The sequence below is a fragment of the Nicotiana tabacum genome, chromosome 19 (assembly GCF_000715075.1).
Source record: "Nicotiana tabacum cultivar K326 chromosome 19, ASM71507v2, whole genome shotgun sequence".
Lineage (NCBI taxonomy): Eukaryota > Viridiplantae > Streptophyta > Magnoliopsida > Solanales > Solanaceae > Nicotiana > Nicotiana tabacum.
The window spans coordinates 87,612,511-87,636,203 of record NC_134098.1 but is presented as its reverse complement, the minus strand read 5'-3'; the positions used below and the strand labels follow the sequence as shown (position 1 = coordinate 87,636,203).

General features: G+C 36.5%; 1 long non-coding RNA gene and 1 pseudogene across 5 annotated transcripts; one reads left to right on the top strand and one right to left on the bottom strand.

Moving 5' to 3' along the window:
• Positions 1-1,080: 1,080 nt before the first annotated feature.
• On the bottom strand, positions 1,081-22,502 carry LOC107811324 (uncharacterized). 5 transcript variants are annotated; one of them, XR_012702844.1, is made up of 9 exons: positions 22,325-22,502; positions 8,355-8,659; positions 8,151-8,237; positions 8,005-8,067; positions 7,736-7,923; positions 7,485-7,646; positions 7,165-7,376; positions 6,761-6,844; positions 2,021-6,681 (listed from the first exon to the last, which is right to left on the bottom strand). It is a non-coding gene; the product is annotated as an uncharacterized LOC107811324 (long non-coding RNA). The 5 variants fall into 5 exon arrangements; XR_012702847.1 differs by lacking the exon at positions 2,021-6,681 and adding an exon at positions 1,081-1,534 and having other exon boundaries at positions 6,761-6,870; positions 8,151-8,659; XR_012702846.1 differs by lacking the exon at positions 2,021-6,681 and adding an exon at positions 1,081-1,534 and having other exon boundaries at positions 8,151-8,659.
• Positions 2,860-23,693, top strand: part of LOC107779143 (isocitrate dehydrogenase [NAD] regulatory subunit 1, mitochondrial-like) — a 53,477-nt pseudogene continuing 32,643 nt past the window's right edge.

The following is a 23,693-nucleotide window of genomic DNA, read 5'->3' as shown; positions in this document are numbered from 1 at the left end:
AAAGTGGTTGAAATTGGTTGTTTTTCAGCGAATTCAGAGATCTGTCAAGATCAATGGAGGCTCTGATACCACTGTTATAGATTTTAGAAAAAATATGCAAGCAATAAGAAAGTTAAAAATATGATTGAAAAACTGTTTCTAAAATTTTATTAATCATAGAGCTTTAAATAGCCAAATAAATAAAGTAGTAGACTCCTCCTACAATTAAATTACTAAACTCTTACTATAATTAAAATTCTGAATCTTCTAGCAGACTCCTCCTAAAACTAAACAACTAATTATTCTAGAAAAACAGTAGCAATAACAAATGCAAAATCCAACACTATCCTGGGCAAAAATAGTCCTAAATCTCGGGTACTAGGAGATGATTAAATTCCTTAAAAAAATACTGTGAATACAGTGGATTCGAATATAATTCTGCTTCTACTACATTTTTCTTTTTGGTTGTTTCTGTTTTCATAATTTATTTTAGGAATACAGATTAATAACAAATTAGACATTAAAAGAGTTTCTTGTTCTCATCACAAATGACAAAAATTAGGAGACGCCATGCTTTGGCACTGTGTAGAGTTTATTCATCCAAGCATTCAAAAACTCATCAGCTTCCCGTCCAGGATACACTGGGTCGTTGTTGTTGTTTAAAAACTCATCCATTTACTTATTTGCGACCGTTGGCCGTATAATTTTCCCTTAATGCTTTCAAGATCTCAACTATGGTAATAAATTGGAGGCACAAATAAACTGTTCTCTCATTTTTATCAGAACAAGCACAGAGAAATAGCAAAATATAAGATACAGTGGTAGTTCTTTTCTCTTCCATTTTATGACATAATCACTTATATGTAGTACGAAATAATTTTTTCCTTGATCCCGATTTTGTCAAACAGTATAAAAGAATTGTGAGCTTTAATATTTTAGTACTACGTATATAAATTTTATTTCAGAAAATTCAAGATAAATTGTTGTTAGATGCTTTCTCTATCCTATTCTAACCCCATCATTTTCCAGGATAAGGCGAGTAGTTCCAATTGGCACCAAATTCACGCCCTGTTAAACGTAATATGTGGCAAAAGAAGGAAAAAAAAGAAAAGGGAACGACGCGACCACACCAAATCGGCCGTTCCATAAAGTGATATTTTTCGTCGTTATGTAAAGACAGATTTAACGATATAATAAAATTTAAGTAACAATCAAAACAAGTTAGTTTAAGATCACAAGATTTTAAAGTATCTCTTATTTTGTTAAATTTTGACTATAGGAGGAGTAGTACCAAAACGGGGAGAAAAAAAGAACAAGAACATTCCAGTTAACTTTGTCACCTTTTTATTTTTTTAAACATTCGTGAGGCTGCCCCTCCCCTCTCTTCTCAATTCATGGCCGCTTGTGTATTCGTCTCCTGAACAGCAACCCCTCAAACACCTCTCTTGTCATCAATCCAAATCTTGATTTGATGGCGAGACAAACCGTACCTATTCTCAAACACCTCTTGAGCTCAGAGGCGGACCCAGGACTTGAGTATAGCGGAGGGCACCATCTTTAGTATACCAAGTACTAGTTAGCGATAAAGTTCAGTGTTCAAGTCTATAAAAACTTAATGATCATAATAACTATCATCAAAATACAAACTTCGATATTATCGAATATCATTAATTTGGTACTAATATAAAATAAGTACATCGTCCACTCATATCAAGGTCGGGATTATGTGATTCCACGTCAAACTCATCTATAAAATGAGAGGCATTGTCTCTTAAACCAAGAACTTGATTGAAAATAATTAAACTTCGCCAAGAATACGTCATCTAAATTCACAAGAACAAGAACTCCCTAAAAATAACGATTCCAAGCAAAATAACATTTTCTTCAATCACCAAAGGATATTTCTTCTCAATCAAAAAAGGATCCTTCCTTCTCAATTAAAGAAGTATCTTTCTTCTATTTTCGCTTTTTAGGTAGACTATTTCAATAATCTACGGCTCCAATTGACCATTCATATGTAAGCAATATGACTAAATTAATATTGAATCAATAAAAATCTTTACTCCTTAACTAACAATATATTACATACCTGAAATATAATTTAACATTTTCTCCTCAAAGTGATGCAAGAGTCAAATGCTAATCTAGGTATAATTTACATAAATCGAAAAAGCAAATATTTATAATATCTTTCTAGCTCTAAGAATCTTTTCGGAAAAGAAAAAGTTTGTAGCACATTATTTTACTAAGGTAATATTTTCAAAAGAAAAAAACGGACTCAAATAAAATCAAAGAAGAAGAGACTCAAAATCAGTCATCGTTGTCGACACCTAATAGGGCTATCGGATTTAGAAGAGATGCAGAGAACTGAAAAAGAATTAACTAAATTGAAGGGAGGCAGAAGAGTTTGCTACTCTATTTGTGGAGGGGGAGGCTAATAAATATTCGGACTTTTGAATGAGTCGGGGATTTGAGAAAAAAAAAGGTTAATTAAGTATTAAGTTTATTATTATGTAGAAGTATCAAATTATAATTGAATTCAGAAAAGGATATAAAACTATAACTGGTTGACTACTAAGTAATTAAACAATAATTGAATTAAAAACAAAGTAAAAGTAAAATAGAATTATAAAAGTTATAGGAGACGAGATTCGAACTTGGGACATCAGGGAAGTGAAAGCACTTTGAGCACTTTCTTAAACCAACGCTTCTGTCCAACTTTTGTGTTTAGGGGGCACACTTAAAATATTTAAGGGGTCCTCACTGTATATACATATAGATACAAAATATATATACTGTATTTTTGCCGAGGTTAACGGGTTCCGGTGATCCCCCACCTCCCGATGTAGGTCTGCCTCTGCTTTTATGCCGTGGTCTTTTTCCACATGTGATGCCCATCCTTTTCTCGCCCAATCCTCCACCTCCGTCCGATCCATTACTTATATGCCCCGACCCAGAGATGGCACTCCCCGTGCTGTCACCCTTATTCCCAGCGACGGAATTGGCCCTCTCGTCACCGGCGCCGTCGAACAAGTCATGGAAGCAATGTACGCTCCCGTTTACTTCGAACATTTTGATGTTCACGGGTCACGGTTACATGAAGATCATGCCTCGTGAGGTGATGGATTCCATCCGCAAAAACAAGGTCTGTATTAAATGAGGCTTGAAGACTCCCGTTGGCGGTGGTGTCAACTCCATTAACGTTCAGCTTAGGAAAGAGCTCGATCTGTATGCTTCCCTTGTCCACTGCTTCAACTTGCAGGGCCTTCCCACGCGCCACGACAACGTGGATATTGTTGTCATTAGGGAAAACACCGAGGGTGAATATTCTGGTCTTGAGCATGAGGTTGTTCCTGGCGTTGTTGAGAGCCTTAAGGTAGTGATCTTTCCTTTCACACTTTTCTATATTTCTATTACTAGTGGGTGTTTGCCCCGGCTCAGCCCAGGCCTAACAACTTTTATATAAATATAACAACCCACTGAAATTCCATTAGTGTGGTCTGGGGAGTGTAGCGTGTATGCAGACCTTACCCTTACCCCGAAGAGGTAGAGAGATTGTTTCCGAAAGACTCTCGGCTCAAGAGGACAAAAAGACAAAAGGAGACAATATCAGTATCACCACAGAAATCATAGGAAAAATAGGAACAACATGAAATCCAGAAGAAAGATACAAAGCAAAAACGATAGCTAGTAAATAGGTCCGGCACTGAAACGCAAAATAGTAAGACACGACATTGCCACTAGCTAGCTTAGACAAAAACCCTACCAGACTAGTCTCACGACGGTACGAAGTAAGGCAAGACTCAACTACCTCCTAACCTACAACCCTAATACTCGACCTCCACATCTTCCTATCAAGTGCTATGTCCTCGAAAATCTGAAGCCTCGTCATGTCCTGCCTGATCACCTCTCCCCAATACTTCTTCGGCCGCCCTCTACCTCTTCTCGTGCCCTCCACAACCAGCCGCTCACACCTCCTTACTGGGGCATCTAGGCTCCTCCTCTTTACATGCCCGAACCATCTGAGTCTCGCTTCCCGCATCTTGTCATCAATGGGAGCCACGCGCACCTTCTTAAGGATATCATCATTCCTGATCTTATCCATCCTAATATGACCGCACATCCACCTCAACATCCTCATTTCTGCTACTTTCATCTTATGGATATATGAGTTCTTAACAGCCCAACACTCAGCGCCGTACATCATGGCCGGTCTAACCACCACTTTATAAAACTTACCTTTGAGTATTAGTGGCACTCTCTTGTCACACATAACTCTAGATGCTAACCTTTACTTCATCCATCCTATCCCAATACGGTGTGTGATATCCTCGTCGATCTCCCTCCCCCTGGATAACCAAACCAAGATACTTGAAGCTGCCTTTACTTGGGATGACCTGTGAGTCAAGCCTCATATCTACACCCACTTCCCCCGGCTCAGCGCCGAACTTATACTCCAGGTATTCCGTCTTCGTCGTGCTCAGCTTGAAACCCTTAGACTCAAGAGCCTGTCTCCAAACCTCCAGCCTCTCGTTAACACCGGCTCGCGTTTCATCAATCAGAACTATGTCATCGGCGAATAACATGCACCATGGCACCTCCTCTTGAATATGGTGTGTTAACGCGTCCAACACCAGGGCGAATAGGAACAGACTGAGCGCAGAGCCTTGGTATAGCCCCATAACAACCGGAAAATGCTCAGAGTCGCCTCCTACTGTCCTTACCCGTATCTTAGCCCCATCATACATGTCCTTAATCGCCATAATATAAGGAACCGACACACCTGTTGCCTCCAAGCATCTCCATAGAACTTCTCTAGGAACCTTGTCATATGCTTTCTCTAGGTCAATAAAAATCATGTGCATGTCCTTTTTCCTATCTCTGTACTGTTCCACCAACCGCCTAACAAGGTGTATAGTTCTGTAGTAGAACAACCCGGCATAAACCCGAACTGGTTGTCGGAAACAGACACCGACATCCTCACCCTCGCTTCAACCACCATCTCCCACACTTTCATGGTATGACTCAGTAATTTGATACCTTTATAATTGTTACAACTCTGGATATCACCTTTGTTCTTATACAATGGAACCACCGTACTCCACCTCCACTAATCCGACATCCTCTTCGCCTTAAAAATAACATTGAACAACCCAGTCAACCACTCCAAACCTGCTCTCCCCACATACTTTCAAAATTCCACCGGAATCTCGTCATGCCCTCTCGCTCTGCCCTTTCTCATCTAACTCATAGCTCCCACGACCTCCTCAACCTTGATGCGCATGCAGTACCCAAAATCACGGCGACTCTCGGAATGCTCCAATTCACCTAGCACGATATCCCGATCCCCTTCTTCATTTAGAAGTATATGAAAGTAAGTCTGCCATCTCTTCTTAATCTGGGAATCTTCCATCAATACTCTACCATCGTCGTCCTTGATGCACCTCACTTGGTCCAAATCCCGAGCCTTCCTCTCTCTCAACTTGGCTAGCCGGAATAGCTTCTTCTCCCCGCCTTTTTCCCCCAGTTCCTCGTACATTCGACCATAAGCTGCAGTCTTAGCCTCCGTGACCGCCAGCTTAGCTTCCTTCCTAGCTACCTTATACCTCTCCATGAACGCACGCCTCTCCTCCTCACCTATGCTCCCCACTAACTTCAGGTACGTTGCCTTCTTCGCTTCCACTTTACCCTGGACCACTTCATTCCACCACGAGTCTCCTTTGTGCCCGCCAGCGACGCTCGTCGAGACCCCTCACACCTCTCTCGCAGCCTCCCTTACACAGTCTGCTGTCATTGACCACATAGTGCTCGCGTCACTACTGCTCCTCCAAGCTCCCATAGCCGACAACCGCCCCTCCAACTCTTGGGCTTTATCCTTAGTTAAGGCTCTCCACCTGATTCTCGGCCTTCCTCGAGCAGACCTTTTCCTCCTCTTCAACATAATACCAAAGTCCATCACCAAGAGTACATGTTGCGTCGCGAGTATATCACCTGGAATCACCTTGCAATCCTTGCACAACCCTTTGTCACACCTCCTGAGGAGAAGAGAGTCAATCTGAGTCTTCGCCACCGCATTTTGAAAAGTAACCAAATACTCCTCCCTTTCGGAAAGGTAGAGTTCGCAATCACCAACCCAAAAGCCTTAGCGAAGTCCAACAACGAGGTACCTCTTCCGTTCCTCTCCCCAAAACCGAAGCCTCCATGCACCTCGCCTTAACCACATGCGATCGACCCAATATGACCATTGAAATCCCCTCGTATGAATAGCTTCTCAGCAGTCGGAACCTGGCGCACAATCTCATCTAACCCCTCCCAGAAACGCCGTTTAACCTCCTCATCTAGGCCTGCATGCGACGCATAGGTGCTAACGACGTTTAGAGTGCACTCTCCAACCACCAACTTAATAATCATCAATCTATCATTCACTCATCTAACCTCAACCACAAACTCTCTAAGTTCCCTATCCACCAAGATACCCACTCCATTCTTACCCTTCTGGACTCCTGAGTACCAAAGTTTATACCCGTCAGCGTCCCTCGCCCTCGACCCTTCCCACCTTGTCTCTTGGACACACGCTATATTGACCCTCCTCTTCTGGAAGATCTTTGCCAACTCTATAGACTTACCCGTCAATGTACCTACATTCCGTCAAAAGAAAAGATGGCATTCGCAACCAAAAGATAGTAAGTCATGAGTTGTACCCTGCGTAAAATAGAGGATTCAGTGATTACTGAAATAAGGAATAAAAAAATAGTAATTTCACTTCCGCAAGCAAGAGTACCTTCTGTTTGGCCCTCATGTCATCTTTATTGTCTTTCTCATTGTTATCATCTTCATCCCTGTCGTCTTTCTAGTCAAGTGAACCCTGCATAGGTCAGGTTTCATTTGGAACTGCCATAACGTGAAACACGCTTAAAGTGAGCTAGGAATATGAACTTATCTTAATGATCGGAGATTATTTTATGAACTTTATCTCCTTTAACGGTATCCGAAATATTACTTGAAGAAAAATAATATCAAAATCTAGCCAAATTATAACCATGAGGGCAACTCAAGGAAAAAAGGACCAGATATCACATATGTCAAACATTATAACTTTTCATAATAGAAATATCCCACTTCACAGAAATCAAGGTTGTAAGCACAAACAAAAATCATAAATATCAAACAGAGCTTCTTTCATACCTGTAACATAATTTGGCTGACATTGGAATAGAGTTCCTAAGCAATGTTTATGCTGGCGCATGATGACTTCATTATCTGGCATAAAAGAGAAGTTGTGGAGAATTTTTGAGGCAGCAACAACGCACTGCTGCTTTTCAGCTCGCTCCTCCTCTTTCTCAAACCACCAACCCACAGGGTGAGACTTGGTATTACTCTTCTGAAGAGATGAATCTCTGTTAACAGTGCTAGAATCAGTGGTGTTATCAAGTATTGCAAACAGTTACATAGATCTCATGCATTGGAAATAAAGAATGTAAAAAATTAAAGTAATAAGGGCATACAAAAGAAGAGCCGGGGAGATTGAAACCATTCTGAGTTACATAGGATTAGGTACAGATTTGTTCGGGTTCAATACTTCATATACAATTCCAAATCCAGTAGTAGCTGAATTTGCACCCAAAAGCCGCATGCAACTACATTTGAATCCAACAATATTTGCGATACTGTGAAAAATAAAATTGAGATTACCAACCACAAGCATGTGCAGATAAGCTGGGATAAAGAGAAGCAAAAACAGACGGACGAAGCTCACCAAGTAATTGCACACATTTTATTTGATGGTCAAAGGCGAATTAAAACCGCGGCCACAGCAAAATCCAGGTGATTCGTATTGAAATTTTTTTGCCAAGCAGAATTTACAGTTTGGAACTTTTTTTAACGACACATAATCAAGGCATAATCGGATAATATTAGTCATATTTCTTTTATTCTTCACGTGACCTGCATATATCAAACAGCCTTAAGGAATAGAAAAGAAGAAAACAAGGAACAACAGAGTTAAAGTGTTTTGTTGATACTAACCATCGACCTGAACTGTTTCAGTAGTTGGAGCACTTGATTTACCTGAAGTACTTGATGTCGAACCTAATTCAAGATAGTTGCCGATTAAATGTTTGCGCATAGTAACCGAAGAAAAATAAATGGTAAACACAGATTTAGAGGCTTACCCTTTTCAAAAATAGAAATAGGATGAATCACATTTTTCCCTTTGTCAAGCACATTTGGTGGTGTAAAAACCTCACAATCAGTTGCAACTGTAGTAAAATATAATTAGTAAACATAGAGATTGCAGGAGCGTAACCACTGCGCACACACACTCATACAGAAGACGCATGTGAGGAAATAAGGAATAATGAATTTGATATTCTAACATATTTTTTAAATCGAAGAAGAGCCTCCAACAATAACATTTCCCTGAATTGCAGACATTGATTCGGCAAGATTGATAGATTTTCTACTTCCAAGAAGACGATTAGTTGTTGCCTCTCTCTTTTTGAGGCGGCGTTGCAGCAAAAGTGCGTTCTTTTCAACTGTGGCCATGTCATGATACAGTTCACGCCGCTTGGCATTCTTATCATGAGTTTCTGTTGTTATGCAAGGTTGTTTTCTTTTTTGTTGACGATTCATTCACGAAAAAATTTATGTTTTATAAGTGTCAGCCAATCACTTTTGCAACCTACAATACAATGAATTTTTTATTAGTTTGAAACGAAGACAAAAGACCATACATGAACATTGGTATATATTATTTTCTACAAATATTTAAAAGGGAACAAAAGATAACACTTAGTATACTATAGATACATGACAGCAAAACATAAAGAGCAAAGACGTAATTTCAAGGCTGCACCTTTTTTCAATAAAATTATCACCTCCAAGTCAAGATTATATGATTTATATACAATCCATGTTGATGATACAACAAAAACACATGTATTATATTCTCCGGAAAACCCAATATAAAAAATAATGAAAAAAAAAATCTTGACCAAAAATCTAAAACTAATGCACAAAAAGCTTAAAACTTTTCATATAAAAATCATGAAGCCCAGTTTCGGTCACAACAGATACTGGAGTATAAACGACTGTACTCCGAAAAAGGAAAAAAATATAGGAGATAAAGCATGTTTTGCCTTATTCACTAATTAACAGAAACTGTTATCATGGTAATACATTAATATTCAAGGTGATCAGTTATCCAACATGCAAAAGAAATTCATGTTAACTCTAGTATTAACATGACTGACTTCAGTCAAAAAGAATGTATTAACATGACAAATAATCCCTGTCATCTTTGTTTATAGATGATTCTATTGTTGATATAAATGTACCAAGGAGCTACTAAATATGTATAGAATGGGGACTATATGCTCTAGGATGTTTTCTTTGTTATTTACATAGTTTCTCCTACACTAAGAGTATAAATGTCTTATGATATCCAAACTTTACATGGGTAATATGTTTCATTTCCCCCCTAAATAACCTACTATTCTCTCTGTTCAAATTTTGCACACTGTACATAAAGGTAAAAAATCTCTTTTTTGGAAAGTAAAAACCATCATAAACTATTTAGCACCGTAAAATTATGTTCAAAAACTCCACTCTTTTTACAAATTTGTCACCTTTCTATAAAATTACAGATCAAAAGAGAGATTAATGATGAGTACAAAAACCCTGACTAAATAACCAACGATCCTTCGTCTCAAATTTTACAGCAATAGAATTGCTTTCTTTGTATAATTTACTAACTAAAGCTCATAAGCTTTTTACAATAAGAAGTTTGGACAAATATTATACCAAGGACAATGAAGAAGAACAAAACATCCACATATTTTTCAGAACGATAAAAAAAAATCTACATTAGAGCCCAAATAAGGAAAAACCGCAAGAGTCAGCCATTCCATTGGCACAACATAAGCCAAAGATTGTTGGCCAAAAAAAAAAACTTAACTCAGCTTGTCATCAATTGATCATCTGCTATTTAGATATACTTAATACGAACAATAGGCTTCATACATATTATACTCTACATAATTCCCAAAATGATGAAGAGAAACGTAAATTAGAGTCAAATAAGGCAAAAGCATAACAACCAGCTTTGCCATTGGTGCAACAAAGCAGTAGTAGAGTTTTGCTAGTGTTGAGATATGTTGATTAGTGACAACGGAATTTTATATATTTTCACAAAATCACATCAGAACCTACATATCCATTTTCCACAAACCCCAGAATACTTCGAGAGACAACTATGAGAAATATGCATACAACAATTGAAGACATGACACATCCTTTAGAAAGATATATATAACACATAAAATATGTTGTCACCTGTTAAGCATATTGTCAAGCACTTCAGCTACATCAAAGTTCTCCTTTGTTTAAACAAAATATCATTAGGTACTCTATTCTTTATAGCTACCAAAATAAGAATGCTATCAGAGAACTCATACAATGACAGCAAATACACAGATTGTAGCATAAAATGTAAGTAAAGAGCAACTATTGCATTAGTTTTGACGATCACCTAATATTTATAGCTTAAAGATTGCCAGTCAACTATGAGACAATGACATTATTTTATGAAATTTATACACCAAATACAGATCTGTGCTTGTTCCTTAGCCAAATCTATTGAAATGATTAAATTATTTCCATTAATAAGTTACAATAAGCGTAATAAAACTTAAGTGATTCTTACCGTATCTAATATGTGTATGTTAGGATCGGGAACCCGGGTAGTGCGGAATTTAGCCAAACAACGGTATAATGGCAATAACAAAGACAATGGAAGTTGATAACAACGACAATTAAAGTAGATAAAAAGACACAAATTTAACGTGGTTCGGTCAAAGTGACCTACATCCACAAGCGGAGAGGAGGAATTTACTATACGAATAAGAGTACAAAATTAGAGTAAACACTCTAATTAATCCAAATACCCTAAGAGAATAAACTCACAAGATCACTTCAAAAAAAGGGTTCACACAAGTGCTTCCCAACACTAACTCTCATACAAAACACTCTTAATAAAGGAAGAAAGGAAAGAACAAGAAATGAAGACTCAAATCTTGTTGGTGTGTTTCCAAATGAGTAGAGAGTCCTTATTATATAGGAAGAGAGGAAAGAAATGCTTGGCCAACAATTGGCCACATCCTCTCAAAATACAAGGCCATTTATTTGGCCAACAAGGCCTTAAATAAAAGGCTCCAAATGTGCCAACAAGGCTCACAAATAAAAAGCCTAAAAATAAGGTCACCTTTTACAAATCTCCACCTTGGCCTAATTTTGGTTGATATAGTAAATTTGCTTCACCTTCTCCGCAAAAGCCCCAATCACTACTAAAAATCTGCTAAAAACTGACCAAATATTTCCGACCAACGTTGGTCGGTCAAAAAAAGCGACCAAAAACCGTCTAGGTTGGACGGAAACTGGGAAAAAAAATTTATATTTTTTTAAACTAAATACCGACCAACGTTGGTCGGTAAATTGGTTAACGAATTGACCCAACTGGTCAGACAAGAAAATTTTGGATTACCGACCAACGTTGGTCGATAATCTGGATCCAATTTTTTAAATTATAATAATTATTTTATTATTTAAAATATTTTATAATATTTAAGAATTTATATTTAAAATTACCGACCAACGTTGGTTGGTTAATGTAGGGGAAGCATTTACCGACCAACTTTGGTCGGTAATTGTTATTTTCTGCAAAATAACCGACCAAAGTTGGTCGGTTATTACGTCAACATTGGTCAAACTTTCGAATTACTTTTATATTTACTATCTAAATAATATAAATATAATTCGTTAACACTTTTGTACTACAAATAATGAATACACTAACATATACTATATATAACATGCTATTTGTAAATTGATTCATCGACTTATATAACTTACTTAGATGCATCGATGAATATTAAAAACAAAACGTTTGACTTATATCGACTAATAGTAAAAACAAAACGTCTCGACCTATATCGATTAATCTAGCTATGCCATGCATTATTAGTGATGAATGAATGAAAAATAAAAGAATTAATACTAAACATCTTTGACATATATATATATATATATATTAGTATTAAGTAAATATATATATATATATATGGATCACAAATTAAATAAACGAAAGAAGCTATTAGTATTAAGTAAACGAGTTAAATTAATAGGTCAAACATGGTCAAACTTTAACAAGCTATATATATACACACTAACATATACTATAACAAGCTATATATATAGTTAAAGTATTACAGTGAAGTGTGTTTGTGTGTGTGTATATATATATATATATATATATATATATATATATATATATATATATATATATAAGAACACGAAGCGCTAGGACCACAGGGCCGGGTTCTTTTAGGGATAGACTTGGAAAGATACTAATTAGTATATATACTTTATCATCAAATATATCTATTTGTAAATTGATTCATCGACTTATAACTTACTTAGATGTATCGATGAATATTAATCGATGATTCATCAAAACGTCTCGACCTATATATCGATTAATCTATGTCATGCATTATTAGTGATGAACGAATGAAAAAAGAAGTTATTAGCATCAATTACAATATAGTGTATGTGTGTGTGTGAGAAATTACTCACATACTTAATTATAACTTAGAAAATTTACTTAGATAGATGCTATTATAATTTATTAAAATTAAATAGTTAATATAATTATTTATAAAGATTATGCTTATAGTTTATAATTATTTATAATAATTGCATAGTTAAATAAAATAAATGCTTGTAGTTTATTATATTTTTTTTTTTATAGTTTATAATATTTTAAGAAAAAAAACACAAAAAAAAAGAATTTAATTTTTTTAAAAAAAAAAACTGACCAAAGTTGGTCGGTTTTTGGTCAAACGGTCAACACTTAATGTACCGACCAAAATTACTGACCAACTTTAGTCGGTAATTCTGAAATCAGAATTGAAAAACGGGGGAACCCCCATTTCTCTCTTATTTTCCCCTCTCCTTCTCTATTTCCCTCACTCAAAACCTTCCCCTCTCCTTCTCTATTTCCCTCACATAAATCCCATTCCCCACCCCGCGTCGCCACCGCCCAGCCCTCGCCGTCGCCGCTGCCACTGCCACTGCCGTCCCTCTCCTTCTCCATCTCCTAAAAATTCTAGGTTTGAATTACAACCCATTTATTTATTATTTCTAGGTTTTGTTAATTAGTTATGAATTAGTTTCAATTGATTAGTGTTTCAATTATTTGAACATTGCATTTTATTGAGGATTAGGGTTTAGGTCTTGTTTTAATTAGTTTTGTTAATTAGTTTTATTAACTAATTAGTTTTGTTAATTAGTCAATTAGTTATGAATTAATTTTAATTGATGAGTGTCTCAATTTTGAGTTTGTATTGTCTTGAATAGTTTAGTTAGAATTGAATTATTAACTTTGTATTGTCATGAATAGTTTAGTTAGAATCTAGGGTTTACAATTTGTTCTTGTGAATCGAACTTTTAGGGTATGGGTTAAATTTCTTTAGTTTAGTTAGTTTATGTTTAAACTCGTAGGATATGAATTGAAATTTTAGTTTTTAGGATTTGTTCTTGTGAATTGAACTTTTAGGATATGAATTGAACTTTAAGATATGAATTGGACCTTTTGGATATGAATTGAACTTTTAGGATATAAATTGGTGTAATTAGGAAAAAATAATTATCTTGAATTAACTAAAAAAGATATAATTAATTTATAATTGTAGAATAAATTAATTTATTCTTGTGAATCGAACTTTTAGGGTATGGGTTGAATTTCTTTAGTTTAGTTAGTTTATGTTTAAACTCGTAAGATATGAATTGAAATTTTAGTTTTTAGGATTTGTTCTTGTGAATTGAACTTTTAAGATATGAATTGGTGTAATTAGGAAAAAATTATTATCTTGAATTAACTAAAAAAGATATAATTAATTTATAATTGTAGAATAAATTAATTTGTTCTTGTGAATCGAACTTTTAGGGTATGGGTTGAATTTCTTTAGTTTAATTAGTTTATGTTTAAACTCGTAGGATATGAATTGAAATTTTAGTTTTTAGGATTTGTTCTTGTGAATTGAACTTTTAGGATATGAATTGAACTTTTAAGATATGAATTGGACCTTTTGGATATGAATTGAATTTTTAGGATATAAATTGGTGTAATTAGGAGCCAATTATTATCTTGAATTAACTAAAAAGATATAATTAATTTATAATTGTAGAATAAATTAATTTGTTCTTGTTTTATTTGTATAGATGGAACATCGTACTTGGATGTACAATAGGAATTATCCTAATCGGCGGGGATTGCGGGAGGATTTTGTAGAAGGGGTTGATGACTTTATTAGACATGCAATGTCACTTCCACCATACCAAAGTGAAGGAGTAATTAGGTGCCCTTGTGTCAGGGGCGATTGTATGAAGTTCAAAAAATCGGAGGAAGTTAAGCTTCATCTTTATAGGAAGGGGTTTATAGAGAATTACTTTGTGTGGACTAATCATGGAGAGATCGATGGTAGCCGTGGAATATTTCATAACATGGTTGCTGGTGAAAGTAGTAGGTCGGTGGAGAATACAAATCTTGATTCTAGAATTCAGGATATGGTTGCGGATACTTTTGGGATGCACTTCGGGGGTGAGCCCAATGAAAATGTTGAACAAACTCCTAATGATGACGCAAAACGTTTTTATGAACAGTTAGAGGAAGCTAGTCGTCCACTACGTGAAGGAAGTCCGCACTCTGAGCTATCTGTTGCAGTTAGATTACTAAGTATCAAATCTAATTGGAATATTTCTCAAGCAGCCATGGACTCTTTCATTGACCTTATGAGTGAACTAGTAGACCCTAATATCAACTTACCTGGTGATTTCTATAAGGCAAAGAGATTGGTTTCTAAGTTAGGACTTTCGTCAATGAGAATTGATTGTTATGAAGATGGTTGCATGTTATATTATAAAGATGATGCAACTTTAGACAATTGTAAATTTTGCGAAAAGCCTCGTTTCAAGAGGCTTTCCAGCGGGAATATGGTCGTTGTCAAGGCGATGCATTATTTACCTCTTATACCTAGGTTAAAGAGGTTATATGGCGTCGATGAGTTCTGCTCCTCATATGAGATGGCACTTTGAAAATAGAAGACCACCTGGTGTTATGTGTCATCCTTCAGATGGAGAAGCTTGGAAGCACTTTGATAGGACATATCCAGATTTTGCTAGTGAACCAAGGAACATTCGGTTAGGTCTGTGTGCGGATGGCTTCACGCCTTTTTCTATATCTGTGACACCATATTCATGTTGGCCTGTCTTTCTTACACCTTATAATCTACCACCTGAGTTGTGTATGACTAGTCCATATATATTCATAAATTGTATTATCCCCGGTCCACGTAATCCGAAAAGTTTGATTGATGTATATTTGCAACCTTTGATTGATGAGCTAAAACAATTGTGGTATGATGGTGTTGAAACATATGACATATCAACCAAGCAGAATTTCAATTTGCGTGCTAATTTAATGTGGACTATTAATGATTTTCCTGCGTATGGAATGTTGTCTGGGTGGATGACTGCTGGGAAGCTAGCTTGTCCTTACTGCATGGAAAATAGTAAAGCGTTCACTTTGAAACATGGCCGAAAGCAATCATGGTTTGATTGTCACCGTCAATTCTTGCCTGATGATCATGAGTTTAGAAGGATGAAAAATGCATTCAAAAAGAATAAAGTGGAATATGATTCTCCACCTCCGATACTTTCAGGTGAGGAAATTTGGGAGAGGGTCCAGAACTTCAGTAAAGTTACTGAGGCTCCACCTTATAGATTCCCCGGATATGGTGTTAATCATAATTGGATGAAACAGAGTATATTTTGGGAGTTGCCTTATTGGAAGGATAATCTTCTCCGACACAACCTTGATGTCATGCATATTGAGAAGAATTATTTTGATAATTTGTTCAACACAGTGATGGATGTTAAACGTAAGACAAAAGATAACCCGAAGGCTAGAATGGACTTACAAGAATATTGCAGGCGGCCTGAATTATACTTGCAGACAGCAAACAATGGTAAGGTGTTCAAGCCCAAAGCAAGTTACACATTCACTTTGGAGGAAAGACGACAAATTTGTGATTGGGTTACGAAATTGAAGATGCCTGAGGGTTATGCGTCGAATCTTGGAAAAAAAGTAGATATAGAGGTAGGGAAGTTGAGCCATTTGAAAAGTCATGACTGTCATGTTTTCATGGAGACCTTAGTGCCTATTGCATTTTGTGGTTTGCCTGAAAGAATCTGGAAACCCATCACAGAGATTAGTTTATTTTTCAAAGACTTGTGTTCTACCACATTAAGGGAAGAAAACCTACTTCGGATGGACCAGAACATCCGTGTAACTTCGAGTAAGATGGAAAAAATATTCCCATATGGTTTCTTTGATGTGATGGAACACTTTCCAATACACCTTGTACACGAGGCACGACTTGGAGGGCCTGTTCAATGCAGATGGATGTATCCCTTTGAGAGGTAATATTATAAGTTTGATGTAATATTCTATTTTATTTGAATGTTCTTGGCTAACATGAGATTATGTAGGACAATTGGCAAAGGACTATTCGTCCGACATACAGTCCAGCTGCCTCACAGCCATCTGCATCGCAGCCATCTACATCACATCCACATGGATCACATCCCTACATATCACAGCCACATGGATCGCATCCATCCATGTCACAGCCATCGGTATCACATCCACTTGGGTCGCATCCAGCTATGTCGCAGTCACAGGGATCACAACCATCTTCATCATCGACTCCATCTATTGCAGGCCTTCGCCTGCGAGGCAGTAGCTCTGACCCGCCTACACCGTCTTCACATGCCTCTGATACACATGCTTCGGATGGTGATGACGAGGTAGTGCATTATGATCGATATGGCAGGATCATCATAGTCCCCGAGGTTGATGGGCAAGTGTTATTCATTATTTTTACGTCTATTGATTTGTAACATTTTTACTAAGATATTAAGATATTTTTATTGTTAAATTGCAGGTTCAGGCCGGGTAATAAGACTACGAAGATAATCACCAATGCCATCAGAAAGCTTTATGATGGCCCTTATGCGACTTGGACTGATTGCCCATTCTCACTGAAGGAGCAAATTTTCAATCAATTTAAGGTATAAATGTTCTTTTAAACAGTTTAATAATTTATATTTATGATGTTTCCATCTAATATTTAACTTTTGAAATACAGAGCAAGTGTGTATGGGAAGACCGCTATAGCGCGGAAGTGGCTATAAATTTTCATCATAAAGCTCGCAAGAGATTGGCAGATGCTTTCTCGGATGCTAGAAAGAAGAACAAGAGGCCTGGCTGGTTACTTGAGAATTTGTGGAATGATTTGCAAAGGCAATGGCTTACCGCATAGTTCTTAGAGAGGAGCGAAAAAGGAAAGAAAGCTCGCGCATCCGAGAAAGGAGGCTCCTTGCACACTGGAGGTGCGATCAACCTAGGGACAATAAAAAGAAGATTGGTACATAATTGCTTAAATTATTTTACTTTTCTAAGTATATCTATTCTGTTTATTAACTAAATTAATTTGTTTTCAGGAAAAGAAGTATGGGCGTCCAATGAGTCATGATGAGCTACTCAAGGAGACACATATTGTGAAGAAGAAGAAAGAGGGGGATCAAGATAGGTGGGTCGAGGACCGGGCCTCGACTGCATATGTAAGCTTTCAATTTTCTTTAAGTATTATAATTTACTTTTATAAAAATTTTGAAATACTGATTTAATTTAAAATAATATAGGGTCGCTACCAAAGTAACGTGGAGGAATTCATTCGTAGTCATCCAGATGGTGAATCGGGTGAGCCAACCCAACCTTCGGACGAGGATGCTGAAAGAATATGGTTGGAGTCTGTTGGCGGTCCAAAATGGGGGAAGGTATACGGGCTTCCTACTAAAAACTTCCATCGCTATAAGTGTGGAATGCGAGGAATAGGAACTTCCTCGCAAGGCGAGCAACTTAATAGGGAGAGCCTCTCCGCTATGCGGGAGACAGTGACAAAGCTCACATCAAAGCTAGAAGCGGCCAAGGAAAGAGAAAGGCTTAGAGATGCTCAATTCCTTGGCATGCAAGCTCAGATCAGAACTCTCCTATCTAGTGGAGCTTTTTCGTTGCCCCGATCTCGTGAGTCATCTCCAGAGGGTCGACCTCCACGTGATCGTTCCTCCCGTCCTGCTCGTGATCGTTCCTCCCGTCCTCCCCGTGATCGTGCTTCCCGTCCTCCACAAGACCGTTCTCTATATCGTCTTGTAAATGAAAGTTCATCAGACGGTGATGATGATGTTGTAGAAAACACCCCTTGACTTTTATATACTTTGAACTAGACAAATAGAACCAGTTTTGAACTAGTTGTAATTAGTTTTAACTTGATTTTGGATTTTTATGTTCAATTGAACTTTAATTTGTTAGTTTTAAAGTATTTATTGAATGTTTTGGTTGTTGTTGTTGTGTTGTTGTTGTTGTTTTGTTGTTGTTGTTGTGTTGTTGTTGTTATTAGGTGTATTGGTATGCTGCCAGGTGGTGTAGCTGCCAAAACAGGCATTTTATGTCAAAATTAAACCTAGAAAAACCGACCAAAGTTGGTCGGTTTTTAATAAAAAAAAAATAAATTATTCCAAAATACCGACCAAAGTTAGTCGGTTAATGAACATTGAATTCCCAGAATTCAACATTACCGACCAACTTTGGTCGGTATTTTTCCTGCACTGTTGAGATTACCGACTATAGTTGGTAGGTAATGTTTAATTTTAATTATTTTAAAAATATATATTTTTTCAATTACCGACCAAAGTTGGTCAGTTTTTATTTATTTTAATAATTAATAAAAAAACATAATTTAGTTAAACCGACCAACCTTGGTCGGTAAAATTAAATTAATAAAATATGTTTCCGACCAAAGTTGGTCGGTAAGTAATTAAACTTGTCAGATGGTCGTTTCAAGCTACCGACCAAAGTTGGTCGGTAATTTCCGACCAACTTTGGTCGGTAAGCCATTCCGACCATCAAAACACCGTCCACACCGTAATGGTCGCGTTTTGGTCTGTAATTGGCCATAACCGACCAACTTTGGTCAGTTTTTTTGGTCGGTTTTTAGCGAATTTCTAATAGTGAATGGGCATATATCAAAATTTAATGCTATCAAAATCAGACAAGTTGTCTGATACCGAAACTGCAGTAGGGCCTATAACATTGGAGCCCAATAAAGTATACAACGAACCAGATCTGTGTGCTTTCATGATCACAAGAGCATCTTGAAAAACTTTTAAAACTCCACCTTCACTAGTGAATTTGCACCCAAGTGATTCTAAAGTGCCCAAAGATATGAGATTTTTCTTCAACTCAGGAACATATCTAACATCGGTGAGAGTTCTCACCACATCATCGTGCATTCTGAACCGAATTGTACCTTTGCCAATAACGTTGCAAGTAACATTGTTACCCAGTTGGACAACTCCACCTGCAACTGAATCATATGTAGAAAACAAGTCCCTGCTAGGACACATATGATATGAACAACCGGAATCTAAAATTCACTCATTGTCTAATCTGAAACTAGTTTTAGTTACTAAAAATATAGTTCCCTCAATCTCATCAGTTGCTATACTAGCTTCGGCGGTGTCAGTATTTTTGTGCTCATTTTTTCTTTCTTTATGCTTTTCTTTATTTTTCAGTTTATAGCATTCGGAGATATTGTGACCTTTCTTATGACAATAGCGACACTGTAAATTATTGTATCTGGATATGGAGTCGGATTTACCCCTAACAAACAAGCCAACTTCCGCTTGAGTTCCACTAGCTTCCCCAGTAATATCACTATCTATCTGTTCTTTTGATTTTAAGATAGATTTAATATCCTTATAAGAGATATTATCCTTTGCATAGAGCATAGTATCTCTTATATGCTTAAAAGATGGGGGTAGAGAACAAAGCAGTAACACGGCTTGATCTCATCTTTAATTTCAGCATCTATATTACTCAAATCCATAAGAATGGAATCAAAAGTGTCAAGATGAAAGAGAATAGAGGTACCTTCACCCATACGAATTGTATAAAGCTTCTGCTTCAGCTAAAGTCTATTTTCCACCGTCCTCTTCATATATAAGGTTTTCAATTTTTCCCACATGCCTTTGGCTGTGGTTTCTACAGAAACTTCACGTAAAACCTCATTTGAGAGATTTAAAATGATACCTGCTTTTGCCCTTTTGTCTATAACTGCAAACTCCTCATCCGTCATTTTATCCGGCTTCTTCTCCTTTCCTTGTAACGCCAAGTCTAAGCCATCCTGAATTAGGATAGCCTCCATCTTTAATTGCCACATTCCAAAGTTTGCACTTCGATCAAATTTTTCAACATAGGTCTTTGTTAGAGTCATTTTGGCTATTGAAACTAACCCGGTTAGATCCGGCTCTGATACCAATTTGTTAGGATCGGAAACCCGGGTAGTGCAAAATTTAGCCAAACAACGGTATAATGGCAATAACAAAGACAATGGAAGTTGATAACAACGGCAATTAAAGTAGATAAAAAGACACAAATTTAACGTGGTTTGGTCAAAGTGACCTAGCCACAAGCGGAGAGGAGCAATTTACTATACGAATAAGAGTACAAATGAGAGTACAAAATTAGAGTACACTCTAATTAATCCAAATACCCTAAGAGAATAACCTCACAAGATCACTCCAAAGAAAGGGTTCACGCAAGTGCTTCCCAACACTAACTCTCATACAAAACACTCTTAATAAAGGAAGAAAGGAAGAAACAAGAAATGAAGACTCAAGTCTTGTTGGTGTGTTTCCAAATGAGTAGAGAATCCTCATTATATAGGAAGAGAAGAAAGAAATGATTGGCCAACAATTGGCCACATCCTCTCAAAATACAAGGCCATTTATTTGGCCAACAAGGCCTTAAATAAAAGGCTCCAAATGTGCCAACAAGGCTCACAAATAAAAAGCCTAAAAATAAGGCCACCTTTTACAGTATACCCCGGAGTAAATCACTTTGTAAAGTTGACAATCGCCTGAACTTATTTATAGCTTAAAGATCATGAACCCCTAATACAGTAATATTATTTTATGAAACTATATACTAAATACATATATGTGCTCTTTCCTTAACCAATCATATTAGTAGAAAAGATTAAATTATTTCTAACTTTTTAATTAAATACCGGTAAGAGTAGTGAAATTTAAGAGATTATTACTGAATGTGATAAGTGGAGAGCGGAAGCCAAATCACTTTGTAAAGTTGAAGAAGGCAAGGGAGTGAGTTGAGGAACTAATTGAATTTTGGAATTTTGGCAGATATAATCCTAGTGAGGCGAAGAAGCTTCAGTTGACAATTTAATGCAACTATATTCATAACTCTCGTAATTGCCTTTGATCTAGTCACCCCACACCCACTCGCCTTATCACTCCCTAATTGAAACATGAAAAACCTAAGCTAATTGGTCCCCTTGAGGAACATACTGTACTTTCGTAATATTGGACTATTTGCTAGAAACAAATAAGTTTAATCAAACTTATTCCTGTAGTAAATCATTATGAACTCCAACTAATAAAGCTTCTTGAATGAGATTCTAATGTCTAACCTTGTCGGAACAAGAATTTTGATTTTACTGTTTTGGTGTCAAACTCTATCTACCTTCACGAAATCTCCTTTCCATCACTTCATAAACATGACTCATTATAAGTGGGAAAGTAAATAAAAGGTATATGCAAAGTCCAATCCGCACTAAGGTACTAACCAATCCTCTCCCAAGATTGGTAGTGATCTTATCTTTGGTCTTTTTTCCAAAAGTAAAGTATCCCAATACCCCCAAAGAACCATACATCAAAGAAATGAAAGCCATCGACAAACCCAAAATTTTCTCAAATTTGTCATTGTCGTTCATCTCTGCTTCCAAAAGGTAAAATTATTCCAACACCTTTAAAAGCATAAACAGATACACCAAGACCGTAGGAAAAAAATACTAAACCCAACAAATGCTTCAAGAACATGTCTGTTTTTAAGAAAGATTACAACATCCTTAACCATAACTACCCCCATAGTACCTAAATCAATATCAATAAATATACTCGAGGGGGTTAAGTGAGTAATTGTGGGGATTGAATTCAACCCCAACTGAAATGGAAAACAACTCGAAATATCCCAGTTTTTTCCGGACGAATGATAAAGAATGATGGACGAATAATTTAATCAGTTTAAACAATATATATGCAGCAGCTATTCTGAAAATAAAAAAATAAAAAAAAAGGAACTAAAACTCACCTTATAACTATACAATCAAGGCGAATAAACTGTCTAGGAAGAGAGAAGACTAAAAGAGACAAGGGAAATTGGAAGAGTAGGTGAGTAGCGTTGGAAATTTTGAGGAAGAAACTGTAGAGACTGCAAATCGGGAGGAAACAGAGTGTAGATGAGATGTTCGTTTGAGCGGTGTAAAGCAACGTGTCAAAACTAAAGTAGTATTAACACGTTGCCAAAAATATTTGCAGTTTTTCCAAAATACCCCGGACGACCCCAAGCCCCTCAAACTGTAGAGGAAGAACTAGAGGAAAAAAATATAGAAGAGCGAATATGGTCACAATCTGAGGGCATTTTTGACTTTTCGTAATTTATAACAGACATGTGTTATTGATTGGTTAGCCACCTCATCAAACTCTCAAATTCTTTATCGTTTTCTCCGTCTAAAACTAGTATTAGTATCCGTGCGATGTGCGAACACAAATATCAAATTATGATATGGGTTATTTAAATTATATGCAATTTACCTTAAAATTTAAACCCTCCGAATAAAAGTTACATATAATCATTAGATATCAATTAAGAAGCACGACATAAAACTATTTCTCATATCTCGTACTGGATAACATATTTCTATTTTATATCTGTAACATCCTTGATCTTAGTACTTGTATTTATTCCGTGGTCGATATTAAAGAGTACTAAACATATCACGTTGTATTTTGTCTTGTTTGAGCATATTATTTTAATAAAATTCTTACTACCACTTTATGTTTTACTTCAAAGTCGAATAAGTCTTATCCTTCTACCTTTTCACCATAAAAAAAATCTCTTTAATCTTTGCTTATAGTTATTGCATTATTCATTACCTAACATTGTTAAATTTTCATGTGATCTTTTATTAACTTACTAATTGACTTAATATCTTGCTTATTACCCTTTTGATAATCATGTAACGACCCGACCGATCGTTTGAGTATTACAACCCCGTTTCCCTATTTACTGCTCAAATTATGCTTTACAGTTATTTTGTGACTTGCCGGGCTAATTGGTTCGGGTCCGGTGAGGTTTTGAAATGAATTGGAACACTTAGTTCCAAGGTTTAAAGCTTAAATTAAAATAGTGAGCGGATATCGACTTATGTCTAAACGATCCCGGAATGGAGTTTTGATTATTACAATAGCTCCGTATGGTGATTTTGGACTTAGGAGCATGTCCGAAAATTATTTGGATGTCCGTAGTGGAATTAGGCTTGAAATGCCGAAAGTTGAAATTTTGGAAAGTTTGACCGGGGGGTTGACTTTTTGATATCGGGGTCCGGGGGTGACTTTTTGATATCGGGGTCGGAATCCGATTCTGAAAATTAGAATACCTTCGTTATGTCATTTATGAC